This window comes from Phyllobates terribilis, unplaced genomic scaffold (genome assembly GCF_046119375.1).
Source record: "Phyllobates terribilis strain yellow unplaced genomic scaffold, ASM4611937v1 Scaffold_17__1_contigs__length_24005725, whole genome shotgun sequence".
NCBI lineage: Eukaryota > Metazoa > Chordata > Amphibia > Anura > Dendrobatidae > Phyllobates > Phyllobates terribilis.
The window spans coordinates 1,336,613-1,354,845 of NW_027362777.1; the positions used below are offsets into that span (position 1 = coordinate 1,336,613).

Here is an 18,233-nt window from a genome sequence, read left to right on the forward strand (position 1 = left end):
CTTGAAATAGATCTCTCTGTCTGTAATGACTCTATATAATTTATGAGTTTCACTTTTTGTATTGAAGAACTGAAATAAATTATCTTTTTGATGATATTCTAATTTAGTGAGATGCACCTGCATATGATGAGTGTTGCCCCCAATGGAATATATGCGGTGTCTATTTTGGGATATTTTAGTATACCCATGATGATACTATAGACAGCCATTATACCTGGAATGGCCCCTTCCTTGCGTGCCTTGCTTTTTTTTGCTTACATGTCTAACAATCACATATGTGTTGTGTCCCTTCCCCCATCATCCTATTTTTCTATTGCTGAATAAATATGATAGATTTTATACTCCCTGGCCTCCTTTGATGGTCTTTTACCCTGCGGGGTTTTCTTTCATATATGGAGTCACTGTGTGGTGGTGATGGTAGAGGACATTGTGTAGCAGGATCATTTTGGCCTTGTATAGTAGTAATTTTGGTAATATTGATCTTTGTATAGTGTATTTTAGATTAGTAGCAGTGGTATACTGTAATTATATATGTATAAATCCTCTTTTAAGTGGCAGGGAGGTTATATGGGGAAACATGTACTTTGGGGCTGGGGTCCCTGATCTCTTAGGACCCCAGCAACGCTCCTGCACTGGGGAAAAGCAGGGTCTGGAGACCACTTTAATATCATCATTTTATGGATATGACGCCAAAGAAACTAATGAAGTGCTTTGCAAAGTGCCAGGATTTTCACAATTCTGAAAAAAAATTGTAAGTTTAGTTCCACTATAAGTGATGTTAATTCTGTTATGAGAGCTAACCTTCTGAGACAATTTATCAATGCGGTGTGTGAATTGTGACATTAAGCTTTGCTACATCTATACATAGTGAAGTTCAGGATCAAAATGCTGCAGGTCCCATCTCTGCTACAGAACGATCCCATGGAAATAAAGCTGATCATTTTATCAGACGGGATCATTAGAACTTACCTGGTTGGATCCTTTGTTTCTGGTGGTTTCTTTCCCAGGTCGTTATTAAGGCCCTTTACAATAAGCTCCAAAAACTCATCGGACTTTCTGAATCTTTCAAGCGTTTTCTCAATCACAGAAAGGACAGAAAGGAGGCGCTTATCCTGGCAGAGGAGAATCACAGATATATTGTTCTACATCTTCCAGATGTTTGGATTTATCTACAGACTAATGATTAATCTCGCATCAAGAATAATAATATTATAACAGATCACAATTTTTGGGTAAAATTATTCAGTTTTAAAAAAAAATATATATATATAGCAATTACATTATTCTGACAAGAGCAATTTTTTGTTTTTTTCCTCCCCTTTTTCCCAAAAAATATAACTTTGTTTTTTCATTAACAGACGGAGGGCTTGTGTTTTGTGGGACTAGTTGTTCTTTGGAACGACAACATTCAATTTACCACATAAAGTATTGAAAAATGGGGGAAAAATCAAAGTAAGGTTATTATTTTTGTTTCTTTGTTTTTTTTTTATGAACATTTAAAAAAAAATGTGGTTTGTGAGACCATTTTCATCTTGCGAAGAACTAATTTTATAAAATTATCCCATTGATGGAGTTGTCGGCTTCTTCTTGTGGAGAGATCAGTAGTTACAAGTTTTTGATTGCATTTTTGGGAGGGAAGTAGAGTGACCCCAAAAACCACAACCACAACCCTGGCACTTTACTGTCCTTTACAGCATTGACCCGACGTGTAATAGATTTATATATAATGAAAGATTGCACTTATGTCAATGCAGCAGAAACAAATATTGTTTTACGCTTTTTCTTTTTTATAGTTGGCCAGAAAACCGCAGAACCTTAAGCAGAAAATGACATGAATGAGAACATCTGCCCGGCTTGTACCGGATCCGGGGGTGTTACGTACAAGGCGAAGGTCCCAGATATATAAGGATTTGCTTCATTTTGGTGCAGAGTTTCTAGTAGTTTCTGGTTACTACTGTTACAGGCAGATGCCGTCTGCATAATACAGCCAGCACCGCCTCAACCCCTCCATGCATGTGGACCCCGGCACAAACACTCAGGTCCATCCTTTTATGCTAAGACATTAATAATTCTACAATTATCACACACAACTTATATACAGAAACCCCCCAACCGTCCCCGATCCAATGGGACTGTCCGGCTGTCGCTGGAGGTCGGGGCTATGTCCTGACGAGCTGTGTTCTGTCAGGACAGTCTGTGGAGTACAAGAATGTCTCATGCCGAGCTGCTGTGATCGCTCCTGGAGAGGGGCAGCATCCGCTCCGCACGCCTCGTACACGTCCGGCTCCGCACGCCTCATACACGCGGCTCCGCTCCGTACGCCTCGTACACTCCCGGCTCCGCTCCGCACGCCTCGTACACACCCGCTCCGCTCCGTACACCTCGCACACGCCCGGCTCCGCTCCATACGCCTCGCACACACGCGGCTCCGCTCCGTACACCTCGTACACACGCGGCTCCGCTCCGTACACCTCGTACACACGCGGCTCCGCTCCGTACACCTCGTACACGCGCGGCTCCGCTCCGTACACCTCGTACACGCGCGGCTCCGCTCCGTACATCTCGTACACGCGCGGCTCCGCTCCGTACACCTCGTACACGCGCGGCTCCGCTCCGTACACCTCGTACACGCGCGGCTCCGCTCCGTACACCTCGTACACACACGGCTCTGCTCCGTACACCTCGTACGCGCGCAGCTCTGCTCCGTACACCTCGTACGCGCGCGGCTCCGCTCCGTACACCTCGTACACGCGCGGCTCCGCTCCGTACACCTCGTACGCGCGCGGCTCCGCTCCGTACACCTCGTACACGCGCGGCTCCGCTCCGTACACCTCGTACACGCGCGGCTCCGCTCCGTACACCTCGTACACGTGCGGCTCCGCTCCGTACACCTCGTACGCGCGCGGCTCTGCTCCGTACACCTCGTACACGCGCGGCTCCGCTCCGTACACCTCGTACACACGCGGCTCTGCTACATCCACACTGTAAACCCCTCCTGACCCCACACATAAACTTCAGCTCATCCAGCACCATGACAACCAGCACAGCAGAGTCCTGCATCCACTGAGGCCCCAGATCATGTGACCCCTGACTCCTCCCCTCCTGTGACCTCATCACAGCTCCTGTGCGCACAGAGCAACCATATATGTGGTGGCGGCTCTGCAGGTGGAGGTATGTGGAGACCCCATTACTGGGCGCGGGGGGCATTAACCCCTTCAGCACGGAGACTCTTTTGGGGTCTTGTGTTGCCCCTTTATAAGAATCATAAGGTTTTTGTTCTGTTTCCTATAATAGATACATACGACCCAACTATGGAGACAGGAAGGGAGGAAACGTATTGTTCTCTTAGTACAGGACCCCTTTACTGGCCCCACAGTGTAATGCCCCCATTATGCCCCTTATGCAGTATGTATGATGCCCCCACACAGTGTAATGCCCCCATTATGCCCCTTATGCAGGATGTATGATGCCCCACACAGTGTAATGCCCCATTATGCCCCTTATGCAGAATGTATGATGCCCCCCACAGTGTAATGCCCCCATTATGCCCCTTATGCTGGATGTATGATGCCCCCACACAGTGTAATGCCCCCATTATGCCCCTTATGCTGGATGTATGATGCCCCCACACAGTGTAATGCCCCATTATGCCCCTTATGCAGGATGTATGATGCCCCCCACAGTGTAATGCCTCCATTATGCCCCTTATGCAGGATGTATGATGCCCCCACACAGTGTAATGCCCCAATTATGCCCCTTATGGAGGATGTATGATGCCCCCCACACAGTGTAATACCCCCATTATGCCCCTTATGCAGTATGTATGATCCCCCATACAGTGTAATGCCCCCATTATACCCCATATGCAGGATGTATGATGCCCACACACAGTGTAATGCCCCCATTATGCCCCTTATGCAGGATGTATGATGCCCCCACACAGTGTAATGCCCCTTATGCAGGATGTATGATGCCCCCACACAGTGTAATGCCCCCATTATGCCCCTTATGCAGGATGTATGATGCCCCCACACAGTGTAATGCCCCCATTATGCCCCTTATGCAGGATGTATGATGCCCCACACAGTGTAATGCCCCCATTATGCCCCTTATGCAGGACAGGATGTATGATGTCCCCCACAGTGTAATATCCCCATTATGCCCCTTATGCAGTATGTATGTTGCCCCCCACAATGTAATGCCCCCATTATGCCCCTTATGCAGTATGTATGTTGCCCCCACAGTGTAATGCCCCCATTATGCCCCTTATGCAGTATGTATGTTGCCCCCACAGTGTAATGCACCCTATGCCCCTTATGCAGTATGTATGTTGCCCCCACAGTGTAATGCTCCCATTATGCCCCTTATGCAGGACAGGATGTTTGATGCCCCCCACAGTGTAATGCCCCCATTATGCCCCTTATGCAGGATGTATGATGCCCCCACACAGTGTAATGCCCCCATTATGCCCCTTATGCAGTATGTATGATGCCCCCGCACAGTGTAATACCCCCATTATGCCCCTTATGCAGTATGTATGATCCCCCATACAGTGTAATGCCCCCATTATACCCCATATGCAGGATGTATGATGCCCACACACAGTGTAATGCCCCCATTATGCCCCTTATGCAGGATGTATGATGCCCCCACACAGTGTAATGCCCCTTATGCAGGATGTATGATGCCCCCACACAGTGTAATGCCCCCATTATGCCCCTTATACAGTATGTATGATGCCCCCACACAGTGTAATGTCCCCATTATGCCCCTTATGCAGGATGTATGATGCCCCCATACAGTGTAATGCCCCCATTATGCCCCTTATGCAGGACAGGATGTATGATGCCCCCCACAGTGTAATGCCCCCATTATGCCCCTTATACAGTATGTATGATGCCCCCACACAGTGTAATGCCCCCATTATGCCCCTTATGCAGTATGTATGATGCCCCCATTATGCCCCTTATGCAGGGTGTATGATGCCCCCATTATGCCCCATATGCAGGATGTATGATGCCCCCACACAGTGTAATGCCCCCATTATGCCCCTTATGCAGTATGTATGATGCCCCCACACAGTGTAATGCCCCATTATGCCCCTTATGAAGGATGTATGATGCCCCCACACAGTGTAATGCCCCCATTATGCCCCTTATGCAGGACAGGATGTATGATGCCCCCCACAGTGTAATGCCCCCATTATGCCCCTTATGCAGGACAGGATGTATGATGTCCCCCACAGTGTAATGCCCCCATTATGCCCCATATGCTGGATGTATGATGCCCCCACACAGTGTAATGCCCCTTATGAAAGATGTATGATGCCCCCCACAGTGTAATGCCCCTTATGAAGGATGTATGATGCCCCCACACAGTGTAATGCCCCCATTATGCCCCTTATGCAGGATGTATGATGCCCCACACAGTGTAATGCCCCCATTATGCCCCTTATGCAGGACAGGATGTATGATGCCCCCCCCAGTGTAATATCCCCATTATGCCCCTTATGCAGTATGTATGTTGCCCCCCACAATGTAATGCCCCCATTATGCCCCTTATGCAGTATGTATGTTGCCCCCACAGTGTAATGCCCCCATTATGCATGTTGCCCCCACAGTGTAATGCACCCTATGCCCCTTATGCAGTATGTATGTTGCCCCCACAGTGTAATGCTCCCATTATGCCCCTTATGCAGGACAGGATGTTTGATGCCCCCCACAGTGTAATGCCCCCATTATGCCCCTTATGCAGGATGTATGATGCCCCCACACAGTGTAATGCCCCCATTATGCCCCTTATGCAGTATGTATGATGCCCCCGCACAGTGTAATGCCCCCATTATCCCCTTATACAGTATGTATGATCCCCCACACAGTGTAATGCCCCTTATGCAGTATGTATGATGCCCCCACACAGTGTAATGCCCCCATTATGCCCCTTATGAAGGATCTATCATGCCCCCCACACAGTGTAATGCCCTCATTATGCCCCTTATGTAGGACAGGATGTATGATGCCCCCCACAGTGTAATGCCCCCATTATGCCCCTTATGCAGGATGTATGATGCCCCCACACAGTGTAATGCCCCCATTATGCCCCTTATGTAGTATGTATTATGCCCCCACACAGTGTAATGCCCCCATTATGCCCCTTATGCAGTATGTATGATGCCCCCGCACAGTGTAATGCCCCCATTATCCCCTTATACAGTATGTATGATCCCCCACACAGTGTAATGCCCCTTATGCAGTATGTATGATGCCCCCACACAGTGTAATGCCCCCATTATGCCCCTTATGCAGTATTTATGATGCCCCCACACAGTGTAATTCCCCCATTATGCTCCTTTTGCAATATGTATGATGCCCCCCACACAGAGTAATGTTCCTACACTACCACCATCCCCCCACACACAGTACAATGTTCCCAAAGTATCGCCTGAGGTCTTGCAGTTGGAATACTCCCTCCAGACAATGGTTTTCCCTTTGCCTGCTCCCCTACATGTAGACCCCCGAGCATGTATACATGCATGTAGGGGAGCAGGCCTTACTAGATAGTGAGGCTTTGTACAGTAATATACCGCATGATGATGGTATCAGAGGAGTAAGACGTTTCTTGAAATCGAGATCAATAGAGTGTAGCAGACATAATGACTTCATGGAGGATCTTCTAAAATTCACGCTTACTCATAACTTCTTTCTTTTTGACAGAAAGTACTTCCACCAGCTCAGGGGTACTGCGATGGGGAGCCTCTGTGCCCCCTCATCTGCTAACCTATTCTTGGGCTGGTGGGTGGAAACCACAATATTCTGGGATGATCATAAGTGGTGGCAACCATATATTGGAGCTTGGGATAGATATATTGACAACATTTTTATCATCTGGTCAAGGACAAGTGAACAATTTATTGAATTTGGCAGGGAACTCAATATCCATAGATACAGTTTAATTGTTACCAGTTGCCTTTCCTGGATGTACCAATCAAGAATGTATGGGATGGGAGCCAGGGCTGTGGAGTCGGTAAGCCAAACCTTCGCCTCCTACTCCTCAATTTCCATGACACCTACTCCCTCATACATGGCTTATTTTAAGTGCTAAATTTACAGTAGGACACATTTTTCTCAGCTAAAAGTTTAGACCAGGGGTCTCAAACACGTGGCCCGTGGGCCGCATGCGGCCCCTCCAGCTGCTTCATGCGGCCTGCAGGCACATAGACCCCTTGATGTTCGCGGCCCGGTCCAGGAGCCGCCGACATCAGCGGTGTAGTGCAATGTATTGCTGCGCAGAGACCGGCTCTCTGCACAGCAATATCAATGGCAGCCGCCGGCCTATCAGAGGCCAGCAGCTGATATCTGCGTCCCAGCGCAGCAGTTTATGAGCTGGACCTGAGAGTGCTGTGGGATCTACTCCCACAATAACTTTTAGAAAGGGTTGGTCAATTAGGGACTGTTTAGTGCATAGTTTCTATAAAAACCTGCACCCAAGGGGACATGGCTGGATGGAAGAATCTGTGGTTTCTTTAGATGTGTAGAAAGTTGTATATGTAATTGGATGAGACCATGAAATTCTTTCTCGAGTTCCTCTACAGGTGAAACCTTTTTCCAGAGGGATTATTCCAACTGTAAAACCTCAGGACTTTTATATATGGCCACATGCACCTGCCGCCTAGATTATGTATGCACGACCAAGAGGCAGTCTAGGAGGAGTGTAGGGTGGCATTTGGGCGAAATTACGCCATGGTCGGGACACCCCATTAGTGAGACACATGAACAGTGCACATTGAGGTGAAACAAGAGACATCTCCTTTTGTATCATTGAGGTGGTTAAACCCAATGTGAGAGGGGGTGATCTCAATAGATGGATCCTCAAAAAGGAAAGTGAGTGGATTTCCAGACTGGATTCACTAGCCCCTACGGGACTGAATGAGCAGATTTCCTATGCCTGTTTTGTATGAATACAGCCCCATTCTGGATTACATTTTTGGGTTTTATACTCTACCCATTGCTACTCAGTTCTCTGTGAATGGGGTTCACATATTGTTTTACTTCATCAAGAGATCTGAGCTTCTATACAAGAATTATTTCTTAACAGTTATATCCCACTTATACTGTTTAGTAACTAACAAGTGTGGTGATCCTTGTGTATTTCTAATTATGCAATAGTGGTCAAATTTGACCATTTAGGAATATACTGTGGGCCACCATCCCATATTTTTTGTAGTGATAAAGTAGATCTACATGCTTATTGCATGATGGGAGGATGTGCAATACTTGTTTTTAGTCTCCCATGATACTGATCTCAGAGAGAGGATTTTTCTGTTGGTGGAATGCAATCCAATACCATATGTGCTACGGTGTGGAACGCAGACATCTGGGCATGCGCATTTGTGGACAATGATCCTAGATGTGCTCTGTCATGGAATGATAACTATGGGCACGCGCAGTCACAGGTACGAGTGACGCAGAGGCAATCAGTTTATCTGGCGTTTCAGCGAAAAGCACGTCACTTCCGAACGTGCGCACTAGGTGATGGACATTATCGAACCTCTTGCTCATGAGAAGTAGCGGAGGCGCAGTACAGTATAACCTGTGACAATTCACCTCTAGGAATTGGAATGGGCCTCCTAGTCTGGGGTTTTGGATGAAGTGGGATATTTAAACATGGACACCTGGCTATTAGGCACACTATGCTGAACATCATGAATTATCATCCCTGTATCAAGCCTCCTAATGAACCTGTTGGGGAAACGCTTTGAGGCGGATTATTGAAACATTCTATGAGTACCATACCCTTTCCTTTATACATATTGTAGGGGTTTTACTCACTTGGGCACAACGGGAGGAAAACAGGAGGCATGTTCCTTTAAAAGTTCATGTGAGTCTATTGCTTCATAAACCCAGAAGCCAAACAGAAAAGCAAATAGCCTTTAGATCAGGCAGACAAAGTAAATGTCTTTAGCAGGTCTCTGCTCAGCCAGGCCTGTGTGGCACACAAGCTGGGGTAGCGTCCAGTGTCCTGGCTTGGTCTGAAGACAAACATACACAGGAGGCCTTCTCCCTCCAAACAACAGCCTTCATTTTATAGGCTGTTAACCACACCCAGAGGTGAGGTATGTGGGTAGCAGGGCCCGCCCATTCTCTCCCAGCCACCCGTAACCTGGCTCCCAGGTGCACCAAACAATCATCTTAGTGCTGTGTGCCTTAGAGAAACACTCCGGGTTACATCACAGAGACCTGCCATCTCTGTGACACATACCTCCCATCGACTACTCGACCATTAGCCACCTTACATATCTACCCCCTCTGCCTAATGCCGTGGGGCTTGGCACCTTCTACTGCCAGACAGGGGATTCTCGAGAGGGCATGGGCATTACCATGTAGCTTCCATGCTCTATGTTCTACATGGAAGTAGAAATCCTGTAGGGCTAAAAACCAGAGGTTGACCCCTCATCCATCCGATTGGGGCATAGTCGGATACTAATCTAAATTTTCGACCTAACAGATAGTACCGTAAAGTGTCCACTGCCGATTTTATGGCCAAGCATTCCTTCTCTATAACCAAATTATTTTTCTTGCAGGAGGACAGCTTTTTACTCAGGTAGAGGACAGGGTACTCCACCCCGTGTATCTCCTGGGAAAGGACTGCTCTGAAGCATCTGTCTGGAGTATAAAATCTTTCTTGAAGTCTGGGGCAACCAGGACCGGTTGCCTACACAGAGCCAGTTTCATCTCTTGAAAGGCCGTCTCCTCCTCTGCAGTCCACTTGGCCATGGCTGATTTTGTCCCTTTAAGGAGGTCAGTCAGGGGTGCGGCCTTCATGGTGAAGTTTGGGATGAATTTCCTGTAGTATCCCACGATTCCCAGGAAGGCTCTGACTTGCTTTTTTCGACAGTGGTCTATGCCAATTTTGGATTGCTTCTACTTTAGTAATTTGGGGTTTTATCTTGCCTCTACCCACTACATATCCAAGGTGCTTGGCTTCTTCTTTCTCCATGCCACATTTCTTCTGGTTTATTGAAAACCCCACCTTCCTCAGAGCATCAAACACGGTCTGGAATTTTTCCAGATGACTCTCCCTGTCTGGACTGAAGATAATAATATCGTCCAGGTATGTTGCGCCATATTTCTTATGGGATGCAAGGATGCGATCCATGGCTCTCTGGAAGGTTGCAGGGGCCCCCTGCAGTCCCAACGGCGTCCGGACATACTGGAAGCATCCGTCAAGCTTAGAAAACACAGTCTTCTCTTTGGCTACCTGTGCCTTGGGGATCTGCCAATATTGGTCTGGTAGCGCACCCCTCCTTGGTGCCCCTGTGTTTCCCTTCTAATATTGTTCTTCTACCAGCTGGAGTTACATTATCGCCATCTGGATATTTTTTAAAAAAAATTCTAAATAAAAGACATTTGTTTTTACCATTGGAGACTGTGGAGCTGGATCAAATTCTTTTCTATTACCTGTCTACTGAGTGCAAGCAGCAGCTCTGATCACGGAGACACCCAGCTGGTTCATGGAGGTGAGCTGTTTTTTTTCTTTTCCCTTTCCATCTGCCAATATCCCTTTGTCAGATCCAAGGTGGTTATGTGCCTTGCTGGCCCAAGCCTCTCGATCAGCTGATCGACGCGTGGCATGGGATATGCGTCAAATTTGGAGACCTCCGATAGTCGTTTCAGAATCTCCACTCACCATCAGGATTTGGGACCAAGACGATCGGGCTCTTCAATGACACTGAGCTTCAGCATACAAGCTACCTCTTTGTAGATCAACTCTCGTCGGGCCTCAGGTATCTGATAGGGCTTAAACCCGCACATGAGGCTCCGTCAGAAACTCGTGTTCTATGACACTTGTGCATCCCGGCAATTCCGAGAACAGATCCCGGTTCTTCTGCATCAACCCCCCACACTGCTGTTTCTGGGCCTTCGTTAGCGTTTCCGCTATTGCGACTCTTCCAACGTCACCTTCTGGCTTGCCCAGCAAGCAAGGAGCTTCCACAGCCTCTCTGTCTTGCCACGGCTTGATGAGGTTGACTTGATATATCTGGTACGCATTACGTCGTCCCGTTTGATGAACCTTGTAGTTCACTTCACCCACTTTTTCCACCACCTCATACAGCTTTGCCACTTGGCCAAGAACTTACTTTCCACTGTAGGAATTAGCACAAGGACTCAGCCTCCCGGATTGAATTGCCTCACTCTGACTAACTGGTTGTAGACTCTGGCATGAGCTTCTTGTGCCTGCAGGAGATGTTCTTTTACAATGGGCATCACCTTCGCAATCCTCTCCTGCATCAGAGCAACGTGCTCAATGACGCTCATGTGGGGCGTGACCTCAGCTTCCCAGGTTTCCTTTGTGACATCCAGGAGACCCCGCGAATGTCGGCCATACAGGAGTTCGAATGGCGAGAACCCCATAGAGGCCTGTGAAACCTTTCGGTTAGTGAACAACAGATACGGTAGGAGATAGTCCCAGTCTCTACCATCCCTCTCTATGGCCTTCCTCAGCATACTCTTCAGATTCTTGTTAAACCTTTTGACTAGGCCAGCTGTCTGAGGATGGTATACTGAAGTCCTCAGTTGGGAGACTTGAAGGGCTTTGCATAACTCCCTCATCACCTTACTCATAGAGGGAGTTCCCTGGTCGGTGAGTATCTCCCTTTGGTAAGCCTGTTCGTGAAAAAACGTGGACCAACTCACGGGCTATACTCTTTGCTTAGGAGTTTCTCAGTGGAATCGCTTCAGGATAGCGTGTGGCATAGTCCAGGATAATCAATATATATTGATGCCCACGAGCAGATTCAACCAGGGGACCGACCAAGTCCATAGCAATTCTTTCAAACGGCACTTCAATAATGGGCAATGGCACGAGGGGTCTTCGAAAGTGAGAGGTGGGGGCGGTTAACTGGCATGTAGGGCAAGACCTGCAATACTTTAAATATTTCCTGGTGACATCCAGGCCAATAGAACCTTTGCAAGATCCGTTCCTGCATTTTTTTCCACTCCCAGATGTCCCCCCAAGACATGTGAATGGGCCATGTCCAACACCTTCCGTCTAAACGGGCCCGACACTATTAACTGCTCCACACGCTGCTCCCTCACTTTCTTGACCCGGTACAACAACTCGCCACTCATCATAAAATGGGGAAACCTTGTGTTAGCCTCGGCTCCTGTGCAACCCCATTTATAACAGTGACATTATTAAAGGCTTCCTTCAGAGTTAGGCAGACCCAAAATTCTCGCTGGTCACCCCTAACTCTGGAATGGCAGACACAGGGGGCACTACCTCCTCATCCCTCACAAGGACACAAAAGGGAAACCTGTCTGACTCTGGGTGTGGTGATACCTCATTAGGGTTAACTGTTTTCTTATCTGAGCCAGCGAACCCAGAACCCTTCCCCCACAGATCCCAAAACAAACAAAAGTCCCAGCCTATAATAATAGGGTGCAACAAGTCCAGAATGATGCCGACCTCGTGAGACTCAGTACCGTGGGCCGTTTCAATGTCCACTCTGGCCATGGGTTTCCCTTAGCATCACCATGAATGTACCGAACGCCGACTTTTTTCCCTCCCCGAGTCTAGTAGTGCCATTACCTCCCGTCCGTTCATCTTCACGGGACATGCTTGTGGCCCCTCACTGGGTGGACAGTTCACACTGCAGGCCGGATAAGCATAATATGAATAACGGTGTCCTATACTGCAGTCCATCGGCTCAAGGGTCAGGGGACAACAGGCGGCTATATGGCCTGTGCCGTGGCACCTCCAGCAAACAACATCACCTGTATGGACCTTGGGCACCACCTCCCTCGTCCCTTTGGACCTTGGAAGTCCCACCACCTTTTGGGCCTCCTCCCCCTGTTGGGACCCCCAGTATGGAGTGGGCAGCCTTCCCAAGGAACTTTCAACCTCCTGGTATCTCTCGACCAGTCCGACCATTTCATCCGCATTCCGGGGATCACCCTGGGCAACCCAAGGCTGTATGGGCCTTGGCAGGGAGTGCACAAAACGGTCCATCACCATCCACTCTACCATCTGCGCAGGCATTGAGGACTCCACTTGAAGCCACTTCTGGACCAGGTGCAACAGGTCAAATATTTGTATCTATCAAAAGAGGTCAATGGTTTACAACTTCCAATTCATACAATATCCACAAACAAACTCAAGCTACATGAGCCCGGTTTTAAAGGAAGATATGAGTACAATTATTTGTTAAAATTAATTAATTTTTATTTCAATAATTAAGAGAATTTTTTTGTAAAAAAACAGGTACCTTCAAAATTCACAAAATCAAATCTCCATTAGAGGCTTATATTATTACAGTAAGCTACCTCCTCTGATGTATCAAGAAATTATATTCCGTCTTTATTGCACCCTTTCCCTAATAATAAGGTGCTGAAAAAGTTGAACCCCTTTATTCAAAAAAATCCAGAGACATAAAGTGCAAAAAGGTATTTTCCTCTGTATTGAAAGATGTATAAATATAAATATACTTGTGAGTATATAAATAAGTGAATTTTTGTTATGTTTTACATTATATCTTTGAGACAAAGTAATGACTGAAAGATAGGGAAATAAAGCCAGCAACAATTGATTTAATACCCTAAACAGGGAACTGTGCATATAGGGACAGATTCATTCAGGATTCACAGTTAACAGACACAAGGTCCTAAGGAGAGTACTTACATATTTCAGTATCCAGCCTGTGGAGATGAGATTGCGGTCTACCCCGACGCCGCCGTTTCGCCTTAGGCTTCTTCAATGGGGGGTGTTAGTTTGTGTGCACGGTGTACCGTTTATGTATTCCTCCCACCAGCTGTATGTAATTAATCTTATAGACCAGAGTGATTATGGCGCATGCGTTAGTTACGTAGGTGCCCCGTAAACAAAAAGGACTTCCGGAGTCACTGCGGCTGACACGCATGCGGTGGAACGCATGAAGTGTCTCTTGCGCAGGACCGGAAGTCCGACAGGCCCGTTCACGTGCGCATGCGCACTCTCTGTTGGGAATCTCCATATAGTAGTAGCGGAGCTTGGAAGGGGCGTGTCAATGTAACGGAGATCGTAAATACATTTAGGCATATAGATACTCGCCTTCATTACATTCTTTTGCGTTTTCTATATAATAATTAGTTGAACCCCAATCATCCATTAGGGAATGCTTCTGATACTTGATAAGTATAAACTTCTTGATTTAAGAGATATCTAATGGGTATATGTTTTATATAGTAAAATTGATGTAAGAGTGCAAGGAATGTGTTGGAAATATGTGAAAATTTAATGTGAAAAGATTCATGAAAAAAATATAAAATATCATAGTAAGCAAATATGGTGTGAAAATGTGTATAATGGGGCACACACTAATTTTGATATATATTGTGTCTCATATTTTAAAGGAGTGAATAAATAGCTTAAGATAATAACTAATACACTACAATTGTGTATAGTACGTGAAACATAATAATTTCCAAGGTGCACAATATAAAATTAGAAAGAAAACTATTCTTTTCCCAAAAATGCACCACAATAATAAATTGTCCAAACCCACAAAAAAAAAACACATACAGTATGAGTACATCAATAATTGTCACTATATATTATTAATTTGATATATTAATATAAGGCCACAGGAAGTCCATAATTATCATTCTTCTTATCTCATTTTGTTTCTTTCTTTTTAGGGTCCTCAATTAACGCGGTCCACATCTGGCAGTCACTACCTCTCAGGATCTCCCTCCAATAGATGCAGCCCCCCAAACTCCACCAACCATCCTGATGTCCAACAAATACCAGCGGGTAGGAACTAGGCATAATAAAACCATAATTAAAATCACTAATAAAACGGAATTAAAAACATGCGCCACAGGATATAGAGAGAAAAAAATTGGCTATCACCAAAGGTGTATACTTTTTATACCAGGACAGGTATTCCAGTGAATTAGAAAATATTGTTTGACAGGAGGAAGATAGTACAGCTCAACGAAAGATAAGAGGTTTCAAGGGTATGGATAAACCCCCCCCCCCCCCAAAAAAAAAGGACTAGCACCCAGATTTTATAAAAAGGCACCAAATCCAAAATGTTCATTCAATCCTTGAGGGGACAATGTACCAAGTCTAAATATCCACTTACTTTCTAGTTGCGCTAGTGCTTTACTCAAATTTCCACCCCTGATGCCCATATCGATTTGATCGATCCCTTTTATTTTCAACCCCCTAGGGTCACTATTGTGATGGAGTTTAAAGTGCCTAGGTAGAGTTCTCAGGCTAGCCACTTCATCTACTGTAACCGATTTTTCTATATCCAATACATGTTCTCTTGTTCTCACCCTAAGTTCCCGGGCTGTCAAGCCTATGTAAATTTTGTTACACGGGCATTGGGCGTAATATATTACGCTTTTTGAATTACAAGAGAGAGTTTTTCTAATTTCAAATACTTTGCTGTTATAATTACTGAAACTTTTTCCTTTGATCAGATTTTTGCAAGCCTTACATTTACCACATGTAAAGAAACCAAATTTGGATTTATCAATTACTTGTGGATATGGTCTTTTCTCATAATGACTGTGTACTAGGGAGTCCTTCAAATTTTTGGATCATCTGGCAACCATTGAGGGATTTTGAGGTAGAATTTTTCTGCAGTGTTGGATCTGCTAACAACACACCCCAATGTTTTTTGATAATTTGAGTAAGTTCTGGCCATTGATCGTTGTAATTGGATATAAATCTTATGAAACATTGATTGTCTTCATTTTTTTCTTTTTTGCCATACAGCAGCTGTTCCCTGCTGGTATGCATTGCTCTCTTAAATCCGGTTTTTATGTTTCTATTACTGTAACCCCGGTCCTTGAAACGTCTCGTGAGATCTTGAGCCTGTTGATGGAATGATTCATTACTGGTACATATCTTTTTCAATCTCAGAAATTGCCCCGTAGGGATTCCTCTAATTGTAGAGGGGAGGTGGGAAGAGGTGCCATGTAGTAGTAATGTATTTGTGGCAGTCGTTTTCCCATACATATCAGTCATGATGTAGCCACTAGAAGTGGCAGTAATGTGGAAATCCAAAAAGTTAACCTCTTTCCCATACTGGTAAGTAAGCTTAATGTTGAGGTCATTCTTATTCAATTGATCCATGAACCTCTCCAATCGCTTTATTGGTCCCTCCCAGATGAACCAGATATCATCGATGAACCTCATCCACCCCTGTACGAGGTGGATGTCATCGACTTCATCACTTTGAAAAATATGTTTTTCCCACGCTCTCAAAAACAGGTTTGCGTATGCAGGGGCACATGAGGACTGGTATAAAAAGTATACACCTTTGGTGATAGCCAATTTTTTTCTCTCTATATCCTGTGGCGCATGTTTTTAATTCCTTTTTATTAGTGATTTTAATTATGGTTTTATTATGCCTAGTTCCTACCCGCTGGTATTTGTTGGACATCAGGATGGTTGGTGGAGTTTGGAGGGCTGCATCTATTGGAGGGAGATCCTGAGAGGTAGTGACTGCCAGATGTGGACCGCGTTAATTGAGGACCCTAAAAAGAAAGAAACAAAATGAGATAAGAAGAATGATAATAATGGACTTCCTGTGGCCTTATATTAATAAATCAAATTAATAATATATAGTGACAATTATTGATGTAATCATACTGTATGTGTTTTTTTTTGTGGGTTTGGACAATTTATTACTGTGGTGCATTTTTGGGAAAAGAATAGTTTTCTTTCTAATTTTATATTGTGCACCTTGGAAATTATTATGTTTCACGTACTATACACAATTGTAGTGTATTAGTTATTATCTTAAGCTATTTATTCACTCCTTTAAAATGTGAGACGCACAATATATATCAAAATTATTGTGTGCCCCATTATACACATTTTCACACCATATTTGCTTACTATGATATTTTATATTTTTTTCATGAATCTTTTCACATTAAATTTTCACATATTTCCAACACATTCCTTGCACTCTTACATCAATTTTACTATATAAAACATATACCCATTAGATATCTCTTAAATCAAGAAGTTTATACTTATCAAGTATCAGAAGCATTCCCTAATGGATGATTGGGGTTCAACTAATTATTATATAGAAAACGCAAAAGAATGTAATGAAGGCGAGTATCTATGTGTCTAAATGTATTTACGATCTCCGTTACATTGACACGCCCCTTCCAAGCTCCGCTACTACTATATGGAGATTCCCAACAGAGAGTGCGCATGCGCACGTGAACGGGCCCGTCGGACTTCCGGTCCTGCGCAAGAGACACTTCATGCGTTCCACCGCATGCGTGTCAGCCGCAGTGACTCCGGAAGTCCTTTTTGTTTACGGGGCACCTACGTAACTAACGCATGCGCCATAATCACTCTGGTCTATCAGATTAATTACATACAGCTGGTGGGAGGAATACATAAACGGTACACCGTGCACACAAACTAACGCCCCCCATTGAAGAAGCCCAAGGCGAAACGGCGGCGTCGGGGTAGACCGCAATCTCATCTCCACAGGCTGGATACTGAAATATGTAAGTACTCTCCTTAGGACCTTGTGTCTGTTAACTGTGAATCCTGAATGAATCTGTCCCTATATGCACAGTTCCCTGTTTAGGGTATTAAATCAATTGTTGCTGGCTTTATTTCCCTATCTTTCAGTCATTACTTTGTCTGAAAGATATAATGTAAAACATAACAAAAATTCACTTATATATATACTCACAAGTATATTTATATTTATACATCTTTCAATACAGAGAGGAAAATACCTTTTTGCACTTTATGTCTCTGGATTTTTTTGAATAAAGGGGTTCAACTTTATCAGCACCTTATTATTAGGGAAAGGGTGCAATAAAAACGGAATAGAATTTCTTGATACATCAGAGGAGGTAGCTTACTGTAATAATATAAGCCTCTAATGGAGATTTCATTTTGTGAATTTTGAAGGTACCTGTTTTTTACAAAAAAATTCTTTTAATTATTGAAATAAAAATGATTTAATTTTAACAAATAATTGTACTCATATCTTCCTTAAAACCGGGCTCATGTAGCTTGAGTTTGTTTGTGGATAAGGTCAAATATTTGGTAGCGAGGTGGTTTGTTCCGGTGATACGAACCCGCTGTGCCCTGATAGTCATTGTCACCCCCAAGCGCGCGAGAATCTCAGTTTTTAGCTTGCCATACTCTTTGGCATCCTGCAAAGCTAAATCATAGTACACCTTTTGGGCGTACTATGCAAAGCT

At 45.0% G+C, this 18,233-nt stretch overlaps 1 protein-coding gene across 2 annotated transcripts in view; it reads left to right on the forward strand.

Moving 5' to 3' along the window:
- Positions 1–3,086: 3,086 nt before the first annotated feature.
- Positions 3,087–18,233, forward strand: part of LOC141176023 (uncharacterized) — a 33,654-nt gene continuing 18,507 nt past the window's right edge. For both annotated transcript variants that reach the window (XM_073659996.1, XM_073659997.1), the window contains exon 1: positions 3,087–3,171. The gene's annotated coding sequence lies outside the window, so the exon portion shown is untranslated. The remainder of the gene's footprint in view (positions 3,172–18,233) is intronic.